An 18,285-nucleotide genomic window follows, 5' to 3' on the forward strand; every position below is an offset into this window, starting at 1 on the left:
CAGGGGTTGGTGCTCTTTGAGTTGGTGCTCAGAATAGATTAGGGGTTGGTGCTCATAATAGATTAGGGGTTGGTTCTCCTTGAGTTGGTGCTCAAAATAGAATAGGGGTTGGTGCCCATAAATAATTAGGGGTTGGTGCCCTAAACATTGTAATACTGTTATTTCATCGTGAGGTTGGATTGGAGCAGTGGACTCCAACAACATTTCTCACCGAGGTTTTTCTCACTTTGGGTTTTCCTCGTACAGTCGGTGGTGTGTGATGTGTCTTTGTGTGTGCTTACTTTTTGATCATTTCCTTTATCTAACCGGTATACTCCCTTAGTCTCTGAATTGCTAACTGGTACACATAGTCAGGTTTAAAAGGGTTAAGGTTTTTGATAACCACTTATTCACCCCCCCTCTCAATGGTATCTTGTGTTCTACACATGATATGTGCATTGGATACCCTACAAACCTTTTGAATCACTACCATTCCTAATTGAATATCCCTAAGGATTCTGTATTTGTGATTCACGGATCACTATTAGCTACCTCTTGACTAGTGATAGATATCAAGGAAGTTGTCTTAGATTTGATAGTCTTTGGCCACTCATCAAATACCTTAAAGGTTAATTTTTTACTTCCCTAGGATCATATACTATCATAATCAGCCATGACAGTTGAATATGGGACTATTTTATTTTAAGAAAATTTATAACTAGGGATAGCTACCAATATATTGTTCATAAGGAAAGATTACATTTTAGTTATAAAGGGACAACAGTAAGGTCCTCATGGCCTCAATGACCTCATGTGATCTCTCAATCTGGTCTAGAGGGAACATGCTCCCATTTACAGAGATCATATACTCATATGTTTCCATATTGTTCCTTCTTATGCCATTCCTCTTGACCTTGATTGTATCATACATGTCATTATTATTCAACAAGTCCTCCACATTAACTGCATTTACCACCAATCCTTTGTATATCGTAGTGTTCAGATCCCTCAGCGCTTCCACTTCATTCTTCCTGATCGAAGGCACCACCATCCGCTTGATAGCCCTTTTTGTGGCTTCATGATTTGCTATAGTGCTAGACACATTATAAACAAATTTCTCTAACAAATCGACTTTGTGTGTATGGGCTCCTTGCAGAACCTTCTCACCAATTATCCTCCTCACCACACCCATCTCCACATCACCCTCTACTACAAAGATCTCCTTGAGCTACTCCTCTATCGATTCCTGCGTGCAACTACAGTCTCACCCTACAATGGTAATGAACTCAGATGCCATTGTCTACTCCAAAGCCAGAACCCATTTAAAGTTAATTGCTTTGTGATACATATATAGGCATCTCCTGTCCATATGACACCCCTATTATTACCAAAGAAGATTTGCCAAATCTTTGATCGTGATCCCGCGAAATAGAAAGTTGTCGCCGAAGTCCTCTAACCTTATCCCTCCACCTTGTAATTTAAATTCAGCCCATTCCAAGATCTACAATCACTACTAATAATAGATATTTCACTCTGATCTATAGCATGATTGGACAAGAAGTCTGCTTCCGTGTTGACCTCCTTGTAAACATGTTGTATTGAAAAATCTTCAAAATATTTTAGTATTTCCCGTTTTTCCTTGGTCCATATTTAGGTTTTCTAACTGGGTGCAGTGTCGGACATAATAGCCTGCATGATATTCATCGAATCTCCTTCGATGACCATTATTAGCAATCCTTTCTCTCTGCACAAAGTGACTCCGATCAATAGTGTAGAAAACTTTGCATTGTTGTTTGTTTTGTCAAGTGGCTTGATAAATCCTACACACACCATCCTTCCTCTTCTATCCCTTATTATGTACTCGGTGTGAGAGGGACCAAGATTCTCTAATGAAGCATTGTTGAAATTCATCTTGAGGTGACTACTGGGTGGTAGGCGCCATCACACCCCTATTATCTCTTCCTGATTTATGAAAGTTTATTCCTTCGGTGGGATTAGATATGACCAAGTGTTCACCATTACGTCATCCCATAGAGTAAAAACATCATGTTTTTTGGAAGGCACCTCTTCATTAACATGTTCATTGATTGGTATCTTCATCTTATTAGTTCCTGCCCGCAGGGACCATAGAGTAAAAACATCATCTTCATTAACATGTTCATTGATTGGTATCATCATCTTATTAGTTCCTGCCCGCAGGGACTATAGTGGAGGCCTCTTTCGTTAACTCGTGATTAATGCAATTGCAATGAGCGAATCAAAAATCAGTATTCACAAATATTTTTCCTTTTGGCTAATGTCAGGTGGGTCAACTTGCCTATTATTTAAGGAAAATGTTTTAAGCAAATTTTGTGGCATTTAACGATTGGCGTTATTCACCGTCTGCAGAGCCTTGCACGCTTCTCGACGAGAGAGAACGCACAAGTCCAGAGGCAGTTGCAGGGGATTGGCGTTATTCACCATCTGTAGAGGCTTGCACGCTTCTCGACGAGAGAGAATGCACAAGTCCAGAGGCAGTTGCAGGGGTCGCCGAAATGAAAGTTTGTAGAGCGCAGACAGTAGAAAAACATGGCCCGCAAAAGAGACCTGCAAATTGAAAGCAACATTTGGCGAGATCGCATGTAGTATGCATTCAAACTACACAGTTGTCCCTGCCATGAATTGGTATTAACGATGCTTGCATTTTCTTCTCTGGTAAATTTTATTTCAAACTTGCATATAAAATGTGATGATATAGTTGATCTTTGAGTTTTTGCAAGCTTCCACTGGAGCATGGACAGGTGGCGATTGGGGGTTTCAATTTTTCCAGTTTTAAATTCCAGAGGCTACATTTTCTCTGTCATTTTTTGCTCTGGTACCATCTTGGGTCTGCCTCTGCGATCCCCTTAACCTTGTTTCGAGATACGTTGATAACCCCAAGTTTAATTGTTGATCCTGCACCAGAATCAACCTTAGTGCATTCATCTCTCGCGCAAGTCCCTTGGTCCGAGTCTCGTCCGGTAAATATTTTGATCGACATCATTCAAGTAAGAGATTTTGTCCAAAATCTTGAGATGGTCACTTGCCATGTTCGCTTGCCATTTAACTTCTCACTGTAATGGACATTGGCAGATTACTTTTAAAGATTTCATTAGTCTTGTTTTCTATGCGACCATGATTGCATGCAAATTATGATTATACTTTTTTTTAATAATATTTATATTAAGAAATAGAACTTTGTTCAATGTCTGCAGGTAACATTTGGCTATTAGGGCTATAGCTTTCTCTGCATGCTGGTTTCAAGTGGAGGATCGTGGAAGACTTTAGGGCATAGGGTAGAGCGTGAGCCCTAATTAAAAATCTTTGTTGCTGCTAGTTGGATCAGTTGGCTCCTCATCCTCGATAGGTACCCATTTCAATTAGTTTAAATTTACTATCATAATGCTTTGTTTCCTTCTCTGTTAATGACCAACTTCTCTTTGTGGGCAGGTATTCAAAAGATGTTGCTATTAATGGCGGATAGGAACAATCCTCTGAAACCAATCTTCTTTTTCCAGGGATAGAGCATAAATACTCTGCGGGTTTAAATTGACGTCCATTTCATCATCGCTAGGGGTTGGAATCTGCAAGTAAGAAACTAGAAGGTCAAGCATTTAGTTTTTGAACCATTATTAATCGTTTACCATTCATCCAATCAAACCTTAGGATTTCTTTGCATAAATTCCTTTTCCAATGTATGTTATGTATAACTTGTATATTTTTTTATCTGAAATATTAATCTAGAGTATTTTGGTTGTCTGGAATTGGCGTTGCGGAGTTTTGCCGAGATAATTGTAGATACCAACATGAGAGAACGCACGACCCACGATGTTTCTTGCAGCATGTTGCAAGATTCGATGCTAAAATGGCAGGGAATGTAAGCCCATTAAAAACTCTGCCAAAAAAAGCAACACATTTTAAGTCTTCTGCAGGAGATCTATCATTACCTTTTATGAATGCTTTGCATTAAAATAGAGTGCATTAAATAGGAAATAGGAATAATGGTTGTGATTTCCTTTTGCTTTTTGATAGAAGCATAGCATCTGTCCACCAAATTAGCAATCCAGAAACTAGGAAAGTAGCAACTAACTTTCCCTTCTATTCAAAGGAAACTTGTATAAACTTATGCATGTAACTAACCATACTACATCCACAATATTATCTTTATTGCTCTGACATAGGTGAGCAGAGTTACAAAACACAAAAGAAAACATCTTAACAACGTTTTTCTGTTAAAAATCCCTATGAAAGAAAATATCTAAATAATGTGGCACTGAAGAGTTTCCAATTACCTAGACCTGTAATAATGTTTAAATAAATCTCTTCCTTTTAGAGAATATTGTCTGATGAAGTGTCATCAAAAGGATTGTAATTGCTTCCAGATGTGAAGAAAACAAGATTTGTTGATAGAGGCGTAGATATTTTAATGCAAATCAATTAGCCTAATGTAAAACTGTACGTGTTTGCAGTCCATAGTTTATTTCGGCATCCTGTTAAACTGTAGTCTTCTTATGTATCTAGCATCCTGTTAAACTGTAGTCTTCTCATGTATCTAGCATCCTGTTAAACTGTAGTCTTCTCATGTATCTAGCATCCTGTTAAACTGTAGTCTTCTCATGTATCTATTCTTCATTTATGCTTCATACCTTGAATATGTTTATTGCTTCATATATGCCCTACATATATCTATGTGTATACATGGGTATGCCTCATGCCTGATGTGTTTAAAACATATGTGTTCTATATGAATGCCCTTCTCATGTATACTTTGTCTTACATGTATTATAGGTTTATTTCATGATTGATGTGTTTTCAGCATGTCTACTCCATGTGTAGCTTCTCATGTATGCTTTGTATCTTACATGTTTTTACATGCATGACTGAGTAGGATACCTCCACAACCTAAAAGTGTTTGGCAGTTTCTTCTCCTATTTTCAAATTCAGGTACTTCTCTGCATCTTTTTTCTATATCTGGCTAATTATGTCTATTTTCCTCTCTGTAATATGTTACTCATTATACTATAATAAACCTAAGGAAGCCTAATGAAAACAGAGGAAAGCAAGATACTACACGCCTTTTCCCTTGCTTGCATCAATGCTTGTAATTCTACCTATAAATAGAAGGATTATATTTTGGACTCTCAATTCTATTTGATATCAAAGTTTAAATGCTAATATGGTGTCCACAGAGTGTTTTTGTCCTCATTTTCTTTCCAAAATAACATCTTTTCAAATATGATTCTTCAATGTGCTTTACCTATTTCTAGATTTTTCTTTGAAATTTGTATTCTGCTATTTGATCCCGAATATAGACAATTAGCAAGGCTTGCATGTAATTCTTAACACATGCATACTAAATTATGATAAGCGCACCACCTTAGCAGCATTTTAGAGAGATTTCCAGGGGGCTGATCCAAAACTTGCATTAGATCATGTTTTTTGTGTGCTTCTGCATGGTATAATTCATTATTATTTTTATCTAACTTTATGTTGTTTGTATTTTTTTAAGTCACTATAAATTTCTTTTCTTCAAATAAAAAAAGTCTGGTACCACCACAAGCAGATGGCCCTGTTTTACCTAATGCAATGGTTAATTTTGCCATATTCAAGTGATCATTGATGTACACCATCGGTTGATTTGATTAGTTTCAAGTTTCGTTCATGTTATTGAATGCTTTAATTTGGTTGTCTCCAAGTGATATTGATACATCTCCATGTTATAATCATGAATTTCCAGTCCATGATCATTAGCTTCCCGCCAGGATATTTTCCTCACTGTCACGTAGGCAATCTTTCTTGCTCACTATTCTTTGTATGCTTACTATTGCTCGTCTCTTTTATCATTTTAAGCCCGATAGAGTTTGAAAATGTTGAAAACATCTTATTGAGTGTGTTGGATTTTGCCAACCATGAACTCACAGCTTATAGTCTGGAGACTATACACAATTATACTTTTATTTGTGATAGTCAAAACTGGTCACTGTAGTTAGTACTCTGTTAAATTGCCCCATTTTCTCATACCAAAACCAAGCCTGGCACAAAAAAAATTCTTCACAGTCCTATTAATATGCTCCATGAAAAACAAGAATTAACGTCATCTTGGTCTTAAAGTCTAAAAAAATTACGATGCGAGTGTTTACACCAACCTGTCTTGGTATCTATAGCAGCGATATAATATTATCTTTTTAGAAAGCAAAGGGGGGGCCTTTGTATTTGTAATGCCTACAATTAAATTCATACTGCCCAGCTAGCATTTCTTGCATTGGGTGCACATACTTGCCCTGAATCTCTACTCCAATCTGTAGAGTTCTTGTAGATGCTGTAATGATAATGAGAAAACTAAAGCTTTACAAATGTGGAAAATTCTTGGAATAAGTTGTCACTTCTCTCTATATTTATCTGGATGAAATTGTAGAATCTTTTTTCTTTACTTTGCTAGTTGTCATGTTTGTAGCCACATTAAATTTGCAAGGTGTGTTGCACTATCTTCATATGCCAATAACATCAAAAGATGCTATTGAGTGGAAAAGAAAAAATTGAATTACCAATGAAATATAATGCACGAAGATATAAAGATACGATGCAAATGTACCAAGATATTCATGGGATGTAGATCCCCAACCGTTTAAGACTAAACAAGAGTCTCTGGTAAGATACACTCTTAACATTTGTAATTTAGTGCTTCTATATATATAATACACTTGCATGGAATTAAAGAAACAAAGGTGTACAAATATTTAGGCTCTTCCCAAATTCTAATTTTCAGTTGCTAAATTCTACACATGATACAAAAAGGGCATAGCAAAGCAGCTCAAAACTTGATTGATAAACAAAGCAAAATAAAAGACAAAAATAAATTGCTGCAGCAATTGATTAATTAATTAATTATAAAATCTGATACATATGGCTATGTATTAACAAACAGGAAGCTTTAAGTCAGAAAAATGGCAGTGCGCTAAATAGGGCATTCTCTTAATAATAAACAGACCTCCAACAAATATTATGAAAATATATTATGGTAGTGAACAAAGTGATGGTCATATAAATGTGAAAGTGAAAACGGACATTTGTTTTCATGAAGCGGTCATCATTTACTTACAGATTTTAAAATAATGCTTATGTGTATTAAGCTAAAATATGTTACATCATACAAAAATATCATCAGGTAGAAAACATATAATAAGGCCTCTTCCAAGAGGAATAGTATGTACTTAGAATCATCTTTAAGTAGTGTTCTTGAGTATTATGAAAAGAAAGAACATGGCAAATTATTTTCGAGCTATTTATAAAGATCCAAGCAACTTATTTTTGACATTGCATTCACAGATAAATATTCTAGTACTAATTTATTGTCTTAATGGTTATAGAGTTAAAAAAAATATAAGTTATAAGAATTGGATAATTTTTTACCATAGATTCTAGAGTGGTTTTTTAATAGCCCTTCCAATATGGAATTGTGTGATGCTTTCCATATTTGTCTCTATGTCATTTGCCAACTGAGATTGTGTATTTATCAATCAATTCCTATTTAGCTCCTATGAAATATTCCTGTCTCCCAAAAGAAAGATTAATAATTACTCCTTTAGGTGCTCTAGGCTATGCTTATATTGGTGCTTCTAGCTTTGCTATTGATAGATTAGATGCTGGAACAACTGGTACTACCTCCAACACCATGTCCATGTTTGCATGGATATGAAGGACCTATTCATGTTTTGCATACATGTCTACCACGCCAGTATGACAACTATAACATTTGCCAAAAATTTCAGCTAGACAAAACAGATAAAAAAACAAAACCGTTCTTAGACTCTCTAAAAAAGTGCGCAACTTTGAATGTAATGCATCTTCATGGGGTCTACCTACAATCTTTTAATTTGTTGACGCTCATCTTCAAGAATAATCCCTCATGGGGTCTACCTACAATCTTTTCATCTGTTGACACTCAACCTCAAGAATGATCGTAGAAGCTGCATAAATTGCCTAGTCTTTTCTTCGACTTCTTCTTGTCTTAATCTAATCCATTGGGAAATTCATCTAATTTAACACTTTGTCTCTAAGTGCTAGTACAATGGGGACTAAGTCTGGCATTATTCAATGGTTTGGATGGCCACAAATATTGCCTTTGAATAACAATAATGCCTTGGAATTTAGAGATAATAATTCTTTGAAACATAATTTTATGCATCAAATTCTTAAACCCTAACCTAAAGATAATGTATATAAATTGACAAATCTAAAATTATGAAACTATGCAAATTGAATAAGGATATCATGCTAGTATTACATGCAATAGTCAAAGAAGATATGGTTGTTCCGATAATCAGTACTTTGCCACCATTGTTTGGAAAATTCATGTGGTCTCTACATTTGTTAGCAAAAAAATATATTTTCACCTTTGAAAACGATAATTCATATTGTTTTTTCCAAACGAGACAAATGCAAAATTTGGATATAGCTTTGGACAATTTTAAAGTACACTTCAGCATAGTATAAGAATAAAGTGATGAAAGTTTTGACTTCTACTTCAAAATCTAAACACAGTTTTTGCGTAAAATGTAGATTCGTACCAATTCCACATGTAAGAATGCATACACTGGTGAGACAGGCTTAGGTACTTGATGTTGAATCTCTCAGTGGATTTATTACTTTATATTTGTATCGCTTTTCTTTGTTTGAGTGCACACTAATTTTTATTTTACACACAATGTCGCTTGCTGGCCTACAATGATTGGATAATGTATTGACTATTGACGAAGTCTGTCTGATGCCTTTATAATTACAAAACATATTTTATAGTGATATTGCATTTGTATCAAGTATTTCACATGAACAATAAGTGTCCAATTTGTAATGATTGCAGGATATTTTAATCTAGTAGAATTCCCACAGTTAACAACAATAAGAATTTGAGAGCATTAAACGATAAGGACATGGATTTCACTGCCTTTAACAGTAGTGTAGTTTGAGATCTTAGATAAATTTTAGTTTATTTACCTCTTTCGCCATTTATCTATAATACCATTTTATATTCAATTGTAACAGGGTGCTAGTTAGTTGGAGTTTTGTGTGTTCCCTCTTGTACTACACATGAATTTCACTTTACATGATCCAGATATTTCCACTTTAGAATGACTAACGAAACATCACTCTTTTGAAAAGAACATCAAGCAGTACTCCAACTTACATCAAACATTATTAGTGAGGGGAGGAGATTTTTTATAATATTCTTTAGCTTTGGCTAACACATTTTCTCCATTGCAACATTCTCTATTAAAGGGGAGAGAGGTTTGATTTTGCACAATGACACTTGGTATTTGAGTTCTTTCATTCTGTCATTAGTAAGATATAGATCATTATTATACCCATCTTATTAGTCCACTGTTCTTTCTTTAATCTGAGATTGTTGCCAAATTATCTTGTCATGTTAAGAACTATAACAAAGACACGTATAGGTGCCCATATTTCAATTGTTAGTTGCTATTTTCTAGTTTTCATATATTCATTGCTACAACTGATACAACTCGTAGAACAAAATGACTGCATTATCATTATTGAATCACAATATTCTGTTCGCCGAACCAAATAGTTGCTTTGAAGTGAAACATGTGGTGCATGTTCTTGTCCTAAACAAATACAGAATAAATGCTTGAAATAATAACACATATACAAGTTTTAAAAATAGTTTTCCTTAAACTAAAACATAGTCATATCTAAATGTGCATGACAATGAACTTATAGATATTATAAGTTGGGAAGAACATCGACCCTTGGTGAGAGAAGACCAGAAAGGCTATTATTTGTCAAATTGTTGTAAATACTTGCATCAAGTCAATGTTATGTCTGTGTTGTGGTGTTTTAATTTCTTATTGCGAAAATGCAAGTTTTCTTAATTTTGTACTCTCGTTACGGTTTGTTTCATTGTATTATGTTATCTTGTTATAGGGCCCTCACATCAACTATTTGTTGAAAGCCAATTTCCCTATCACATTTAAACTTAAATCTAGATCATTAGTATACCCATCTTACCACTGTAGTGTTCTCCCTTTGATCCAGTTTCCTTCTGATATTCTACACCCTAGAATATTACCTAAAACATCTAACTCATCGTCATCTAGTCAAAATAGATTCATAAATATATCGCGTGGAAAATCTGAGATACAGATTCATGACTCGCTAGCTTGAAAAATAAAAATGGCTCACTGTATATTACATCTCTTTTAGGTTAGATTTGAGAAGTGAATAAGCGTTGTCTATCTTTCAATCTTGAGCTTTCATGCCATGTATTGTGACTTTGTGGTGTACAAGTTTTCTTCAACCAACATGATGAAGAATATTGCTAATGTCATTCTTGGCCTTGAATGGTGACCCCTTATGTTTTGCTTCGCTTTGTAATAGTGATCCATAGTAGTCCATTTGGGTTATAATGCCCTCATGTTCTTTTGGCATATAATGTTAGTATTACTTTTTGGTTATTGTATGTCCTCCCACATTTTGCATAAATGGTTTTGTACATAATAATGATACATGTGCGGTTGCATTTTGTAGATCTTTGAATGTGGAGGCTAAAAATAGTCACAAAAACACAATCAGAAAGCCTATAGAGAAGCTCAGAGCAGCCAAAAAAAGTCTACAAAGAAATTGAATGAGAAAAGGAAAATGAAATTAAACAGTTCATTACCATTGTACTAGTTTTGTACATAGTTAATTGACAAACAATGTTCAAGACAAGAATCAATTAACAATGCTCAAGGAATATATGTCAATACATATACATATTTCCTCTTTTTGCTCTGTATTGCAATGTTTTGTCTAAGCACCCAATCAATCATTTCTTGCTCGGTTTTGTTCTTTAATTCTGTCACTTTATTTTGTTATGAAATCAAAGCTACCAAAAGTTGTTTTATGATTTGTTCCTTTGACATATACAATCCACCATGAAACCTTATTCTTCTAATATTTTTGTACATCTTTTGGAAAGGCCAAAACACATAAATAGCATTTGTTTCTTATATTTAATGATGTTCAGAATTTTGGTCTATCATATACAGACAAGTAACAGGCTTTCAGATGTGACTTTTTGTTTAGTTATCACATAGTAACTTAATATTATTTTTGGTGTGACTTTCTGTTTATATGACATAATTGATTCTATTTAAGGGTATCTACCAACTTGTCTTGATTGTTAAGGTTCTCAAAATCAATTCCCTCAAAATATTTAATTTAAAAAGTTATTTTGAATTATGCTCTAACACTTCAGTTTGAACTCACAAGTTTTTGCATGAAAACATTGCCCCTGCTGCAAACAACAACACAAGACTAAATGCCCAAACCAAGCAAAGATTCTTGGCAAGAACTTCGCTGCTTGCAACTCTTGTTCTTCAATGTCCTAATATTGAATTCCTTGCTATAAAATACCTGATTATTGCTCTCCTTCCAATGTATCCAGATTACGGTTATCAGGACAGCATACCATAAGCCCCCCATACAGCCCTCTTACATAAAGTTGGCCAACATGTAAATATCCATTTTAGAGTTTCTAGTAGAGGCCCATAGTAATTATTTTTTATAGGAATAATTACCAACATTGTTGTACTACATCACATTGTACAAACGAGTCATCAACACTCTTCTCATGTCTGTAGCACATTGGATACTTAAATGATCATGCAAAACCCATCTTCACTAGTCTATCTCCTATTAGGATCCTGCTTTGCATTGCCAACCAAGCAAATGCTCCTACTTTGGGGAGAATTTTTGGATTCCAACATAGGTCAATGTTCTAATTGCATCGATCCCAATTTCCCCACATGATTCCATATCCCAATTTTAATGAATAGTTACCTAATTTCATCACACAAAAAAATCTCATCGATTCCTTCTACTACGACAACATGTCACTTATCTAATTCTTTTTTTAATTGTCATCTACAATTTGGTGCTAACTCTTCCATAGATTTTTAAGAAAAACTTTTGATACCATTTCTTATAGTAACTTCCATGTAGTCCTTGACTATATTGCCCCATACTGGCTCTAATACATCCTTTTCTCTTTTTAGTCCCGATATGTAACCAATGGAACATACTCGTTCCACGAATTTTCTCCAGAAATCCAGCCCGCCCCCATCTGTAATTCTCCATGAAATGTGGTATGTTATTATGCGTTTCCACCTCCTCATGGGGTTCCAAATTGCAGAGCCATATGAGGGGTTCGCTATCATCAAAATTAATTCTGAAATTTCCCCATCCAAGTATTTGTTTTGAAGGACCTTGCACCACAAAGCTTCTAGTCTCCTATACATTTGCCAAACAAGTTTTGCCACAAGCACATGGTTCTAAGTTATTAGATCCCTGACTCTCTATTCTCTTGCATGCCTTGGCAAATTTAACTTTGTCCCAAGCGAGAAGGGGTATCTTGTTGTTTTTGTTTGCTCCATCCCACAAAAAATTATTGAACTCTTTGGTGATGTCATGCGTTGATTTTTTACTTATCTCTATAATTGAGAGTATGTATATTGGGATTACGACTAAGATAGATTTTATCATTGTTAGCCTTCTTGTCATTGTTAACAACCCGACTTTCCAACAATTTGTCTTTTTCTCACATTTCTCGACCACTTCTTTCCATAGGTTGTTTTTAATAGCACCATTGAACAAAGGCACTCCTAGATAAGTGGCTAGAAGTCTCTCTACATGGAAGCCAAGGATGGAGGCAATCCTTTTTTGTGTCGTATGTCTTGTTAGGATTCCCATAGATACTGAGAGGGGGGGTGAATCAATATCTAACTGGTGAATACAATTTCTTAACTTAAAACATGTAGAGCATATTATAACAGTGTACCGGTATGTAAGAAATAATGCAATAAACAGAAATGAAAGTAACCACATAAGAAACACACCATAACACAATGATTTAACGAGGAAACCCGGTGTGGGAAAAACCTCGGTGGGATTTGTGACCCACAATATTCACTTACTAGCCAATAAAAGAATATTATTGCTACAAGAGGGGCCTGCACATGCAGGAAGGCCAACTGCCTAGAGCTCACTGCTCAAACACAAAATGGGAAGTCTCATTGACTTACAATGGGATTATACAAATCCAATATCTTGTACTGCTTTACAATAGCATCTATAATGCCAGATCCAGTACCGGTTTTTGCTCTGTTCGTTACATAAAACCTTAACCTATATTTCGCATAATAGGTCTACCTAATATCTTTCTCTTATCGCTTATCTTCCGCTTACAAAATGTCTACAATGATCTCTCTTATATATAAGAGTCATTTTACAACTTGCCAAGTCGGCTTACAAAGATTTTACAATAATAAACAAAATATAATATAACAAAAATCCTGTCGGCCTCTGTGCCGGTATACTTCCTTTCTTTGTCGGTGCTAGTGGTCTGAGTGCTGGTGTAGAGTTTGATCTTGCTAGTGTCGGTGTAGTGTAATGCCTTGCCGGTGCCATAGGATTGTAAGGTTGTCATCAATGACAAAACTTTCAATCACCTAGAATGTCTCATTGGAGTGTGCATATGCCAACAATCTCCCCCTTTGGCATTGATGGAAACACTCATGAGAAAATTCAAAAGTGTATCCAAAATTGTAATCCAAAAATGTGTTACCAAAATATAAGAACTCCCCCTGAGCAGATAAGTCCTTTGCTGGTTATTTTCTCATACTACTACTCCTCGTTTGGCATCAATGACAAAGGTTGTCAAGGTGTCAATAGAGTTGTAGTCTCAACCTTGTAACTGGGTGGTTACAATTTGAAAAAGATATGCCAAAATCAAGTTTATACTCTCCATAAACTTCTTGATGTCTCTTATTGTTGTCTCTATTCTTTTAACTGTACCGATGAGGTGCTGTATATGCTCTGCCGGTGTTTTTTGTCCTTGTGCTAGTGCCTCAGATATTTCCTTCCGTAATGATGCTAGATAGTCCAATCTTGGACTCAGTTTTAGTCTCAAATTCTTTGCCTTATTTACTATTCTCTCCTTTTCTCTTCCTAGCTTAAGTAACTCTTCCTCAAAAGTTGTTATCTTTTGTTCAAAAACTGATAATGTATCAGGTGAGTTAACAAAATTATCTACAAGTTTATTGATTTCATCTTGTACCTTGCTCATCTTCTTATCTATGTCTATCATCAAAAAGTTTGTTTTGCAAGTGTCTTTGTACAGAGTTTTAAATTCCTTCAATAAGTTACACAGTTCCGGTAGAAGTGTGTCAACATCTCTAGTACACTTCTTTATTTGATCTTTAAAGAATTTTTGCTTTTCAATTTCTACCTTGTCCTTTAATGTCTGTTCCTTTATTTTCTCAATAGTCATTGTGTTCTCAGTGATGTATTTATACAAAGTATCAAGTTGTCCTAAAGAATCCTTATTGTCTATGTTACAGTTAGGAGCTATTACCTTCAAAATTGGGATTGTGTCATCTATAGCTTTATAAGCCAGTGAACTACAATCTGTTATCCTTCTGATTGAGTCCAAAAGTACTTTCAGTTACATTTGTTGATTTGTGGCCTGCTGAGGAGGAACCAACATTCTGAATTCCGCCGGTGGAGGAAGTAACCAAGCTTGTTGTGACCTCTGGTAGGTCAGTCTGTTGATTGGTTCTACCGGTGGAGGAGTATTCCTAACATTTAGATCAGCTTTTCTAATCCATTGTTTTGAGAGTTCTTGTTTTACCTCTTCAACTTTTTCTTTCCCTTTCAAGCTAGAACTTTTGTTGTCTGTCGGTGATCCTTTACTTCTACAGAATTTTGCAATATACCCAATCTTGTTACATGCATAACAAGTTACATTATTTTTCTGAATAGCTTTCCCATAACCTATGTCGGTTTGTGTTCTACATTGATTAGATAGGTGTCCAAATCTTCCACAAACATAACATCTCACATTCATTCTGCAATTTTCAGAGTTGTGACCAACTTTGTTGCATTTTGAACATTGACCGGTGGGTGTGTTGATGTTTTGATAATTTTTAGATCTACATTCATTTGCTCTATGACCATACTTATTATAGTTAAAGTATTTTCCATTGAATTTATAAGTATTAGGTTGCCTTACCGGTTTGCTATGATCCTGAGTATTTGCAATATCGGAGCTTTCACCAACTTCAAAGTCAATTCCAGAAGTGTCACCCTTAGGTTTTTGATTCTTCAGCAAGGTGCCAAGTTCCTCTGAGCTTTTCTTGAATTTTTCTTTATGTTGATTTGCAGTTTCTAGTTCTCTTTCTACGACTTCTTTCTGCCTCATCAATTCATTGGAGTCATTCTGAGTGTGCATCAGATCTATCTTCAATAAATCATTTTCATAGCTAAGTCTTGTGTTCTCATTTGCTGCATCACTTAGTCTTCTGGTCAATTCTTCTTCATTCTTTTTCCTATCCTCAATTTCTTTACAAAATCTCATAGTCATATCCTGCATCTCATTCTTTGTTGTCATGTTCTCTTGTTTCAACTTGCTTATCTGATCATTAAGTGATTCCTTTTCATCATTCTCATTTTGCATCTTTTCACAAAGTTCTCTTCTCTTATTTCTTGCAATGGTAAGATTTTCTTGAAGTGCCTGAATGATATCCCGAGCTGCCTTTAGATCATCTTCTAGTTTGATATTTTTCAATTTTTCTGTATCATAGTCTGAGAGAGCTCCTTCAAGTTGCTTCATCAGATTTTTCATATTTACCGGTGTCAAGATCTTCCTCAAGCTGTTAGGCTTCTGAAAATAGAGGACCAGGCTCTGATACCAATTGTTAGGATTCCCACAGATACGAGGAGGGGGGGGGGGGGGGTGAATCAGTATCTAACCGGTGAATAGAATTTCTTAACTTAAAACATGTAGAGCATATTATAACAGTGTACCGGTATGCAATAAATAATGCAATAAACAGAAATGAAAGTAAAAACATAAGAAACACACCATAACACAATGATTCAACGAGGAAACTCGGTGTGGGAAAAACCTCGGTGGGATTTGTGACCCACAATATTCACTTACTGGCCAATAAGAGAATATTACTGCTACAAGAGGGGCCTGCACATGCACGAAGGCCAACTGCCTAGAGCTCATTGCTCAAACACAAAATGGGAAGTCTCACTGACTTACAATGGGATTATACAAATCCAATATCTTGTACTGCTTTACAATAGCATCTATAATGCCAGATCCAATACCGGTTTCTGTTCTGTTCTTTACATAAAACCTTAACCTATATTTCGCATAATAGGTCTGCCTAATATCTTTCTCTTATCACTTATCTTCCGCTTAAAAAATGTCTACAATGATCTCTCTTATATATAAGAGTCATTTTACAACTTGCCAAGTCGGCTTACAAAGATTTTACAATAATAAACAAAATATAATATAACAAAAATCCTGTCGGCCTCTGTGCCGGTATACTTCCTTTCTTTGCCGGTGCTAGTGGTATGAGTGCCGGTGTAGAGTCTGATCTTGCTAGTGCCGGTGTAGTGTAATGCCTTGCCGGTGCGATAGGATTGTAAGGTTGCCATCAATGACAAAACCTTCAATCACCTACAATGTGTCATTGGAGTATGCATATGCCAACATGTCTAATATTAAAAACATATATCGTTGACATCTTTATTTACTTGTTGTCCTGAAGCTTGGAAATAATTATCCAATACTCCTTTAATGACCATGGCTTCCTCTAGGGAGTCCCTCCCATACAAAATAGTATCATCTGCAAAGAGATGATGGGGGAATGGAGGTAAGAGAATGGATCATCTTGAGCCCCTTCCAAATCCTAGAGGCTATTACTTCCGTTATTTTCCTACTTAGTGCATCTACCATTATAACAAATAGGAATGGTGATAATGGATCACCTTGTTGTATGCCACACCCTCCTTGAAAAAATCCAAATGGTTGTCCATTAATTAGCACCAAATATCTTGGTGAGGATATGAAACCAAATACCCATTCCACCCATTAATTACCAAATCCAAATATTTTATTAGAATTTAAAATCTCCACTGTACATGGTCATAAGATTTTTTGACATCTAACTTTAGTACCATACTACTCATTTTCTCCTTCTTGATTGAATGAAGAACCTCAATAGCTATAATAACACCATCTATTATATACCTATTTGGGACAAATCCCCTCAATTCTTGTGAAATTATTCTTGCGAGGATCCTCTTTAATCTATTAGCCATTACCTTTGCAACTGTTTTATATATGGTATTACATAAAGATATGAGCAAAAATCATAAAAAGATTGTATCTCTTGTTTTTTGGGATCAGAGCAATGTTGGTATTGTTCATTTTCCTTGAGCATCAACCTCCACTTTTTGGATTCCTCCACTACTGCTAAAATCTCCCTGCCCATACTTCCCCAGCATTTTTGGAAAATCAAAGTAGTGAATCTATCAAGTCTTGAAGCCTTATCAATATTCATTTGAAAACTGGCAATCTTAACTTCATCCAATGTGGCTTGCTCTGACAACATTCTATTGTCTTCAACAGTTATAAGCAAATGAATACAATTAATGAAATTAGGATTAAGATTGTTCGCATTTCCAATGCCTCCTAAAAGATATTGGGAAAATTTTACTCCTTCCTTTGGAATATCCAATTCATCTATTACAATTCTCCCATCATTGAGACTAATTTGTGTTATTTTATTCCAACTTCTCTTCATTTTTGTCGAATTGTGAAAGAACTTGGTGTTTCAATCTCCTTTAGCCAAGCTTCCCTAGACTTTGCTTTCCAATAACATTCATCCCTAGCCAATATTTCTTCATATTCCTTCATCAAGTCTTTTTCTTTGTTGCATTCTTTTCTTTGTTGCATTCATCTTGAGTCATTTTGTGTTCTAATACATACATACTTAAACTTTCCGTTTCCTCCTCTATTTTTCTCCTCCTTAAAAATGTTTTTGGAAACCTCTTTATTCCATGTTTTAACTTTTCTTTCAATAATTATAATCTTTTGCAGAAAGCAAGCAGTCTTATTCCTCTAACATATCTTGATTTCTCCCACCATGCATAAATTATATCTACCATCCCTGACCATCTAAACCACATCTTCTCAAATTTAAATTGATTTTTGAGGGGCCTCACTTCTTCGGATATATTTAATTCCACCGGAAAGTGATCTGATATTGGAATTGGTTATATTATTAAACTTGGCAATAATGGATCTTCTAGTCATTCGTCTGTCATAAGAAATTTATCCAATCTTTCTACTATATTAAAGAATCCTTTCCTCTAATTTTTCCAAGTGTATGTTTGTTGGGACTATACCTATTAATCCATTCACCCCAA

General features: G+C 35.2%; 1 long non-coding RNA gene across 6 annotated transcripts; it reads left to right on the forward strand.

Annotated features, from left to right (window-relative positions):
- The first annotated feature begins 2,153 nt into the window (after window positions 1-2,153).
- On the forward strand, window positions 2,154-10,783 carry LOC131035128 (uncharacterized). 6 transcript variants are annotated; one of them, XR_009103905.2, is made up of 7 exons: window positions 2,154-2,282; window positions 2,368-2,978; window positions 3,213-3,364; window positions 3,448-3,587; window positions 3,776-3,874; window positions 4,886-4,941; window positions 10,543-10,783. It is a non-coding gene; the product is annotated as an uncharacterized LOC131035128 (long non-coding RNA). The 6 variants fall into 6 exon arrangements; XR_009103907.2 differs by lacking the exon at window positions 2,154-2,282 and having other exon boundaries at window positions 2,346-2,643; window positions 2,717-2,978; XR_009103908.2 differs by lacking the exon at window positions 2,154-2,282 and having other exon boundaries at window positions 2,346-2,643; window positions 2,739-2,978.
- Window positions 10,784-18,285: the final 7,502 nt, after the last annotated feature.

This window comes from Cryptomeria japonica, chromosome 6 (genome assembly GCF_030272615.1).
Source record: "Cryptomeria japonica chromosome 6, Sugi_1.0, whole genome shotgun sequence".
Classification (NCBI taxonomy): Eukaryota; Viridiplantae; Streptophyta; class Pinopsida; order Cupressales; family Cupressaceae; genus Cryptomeria; species Cryptomeria japonica.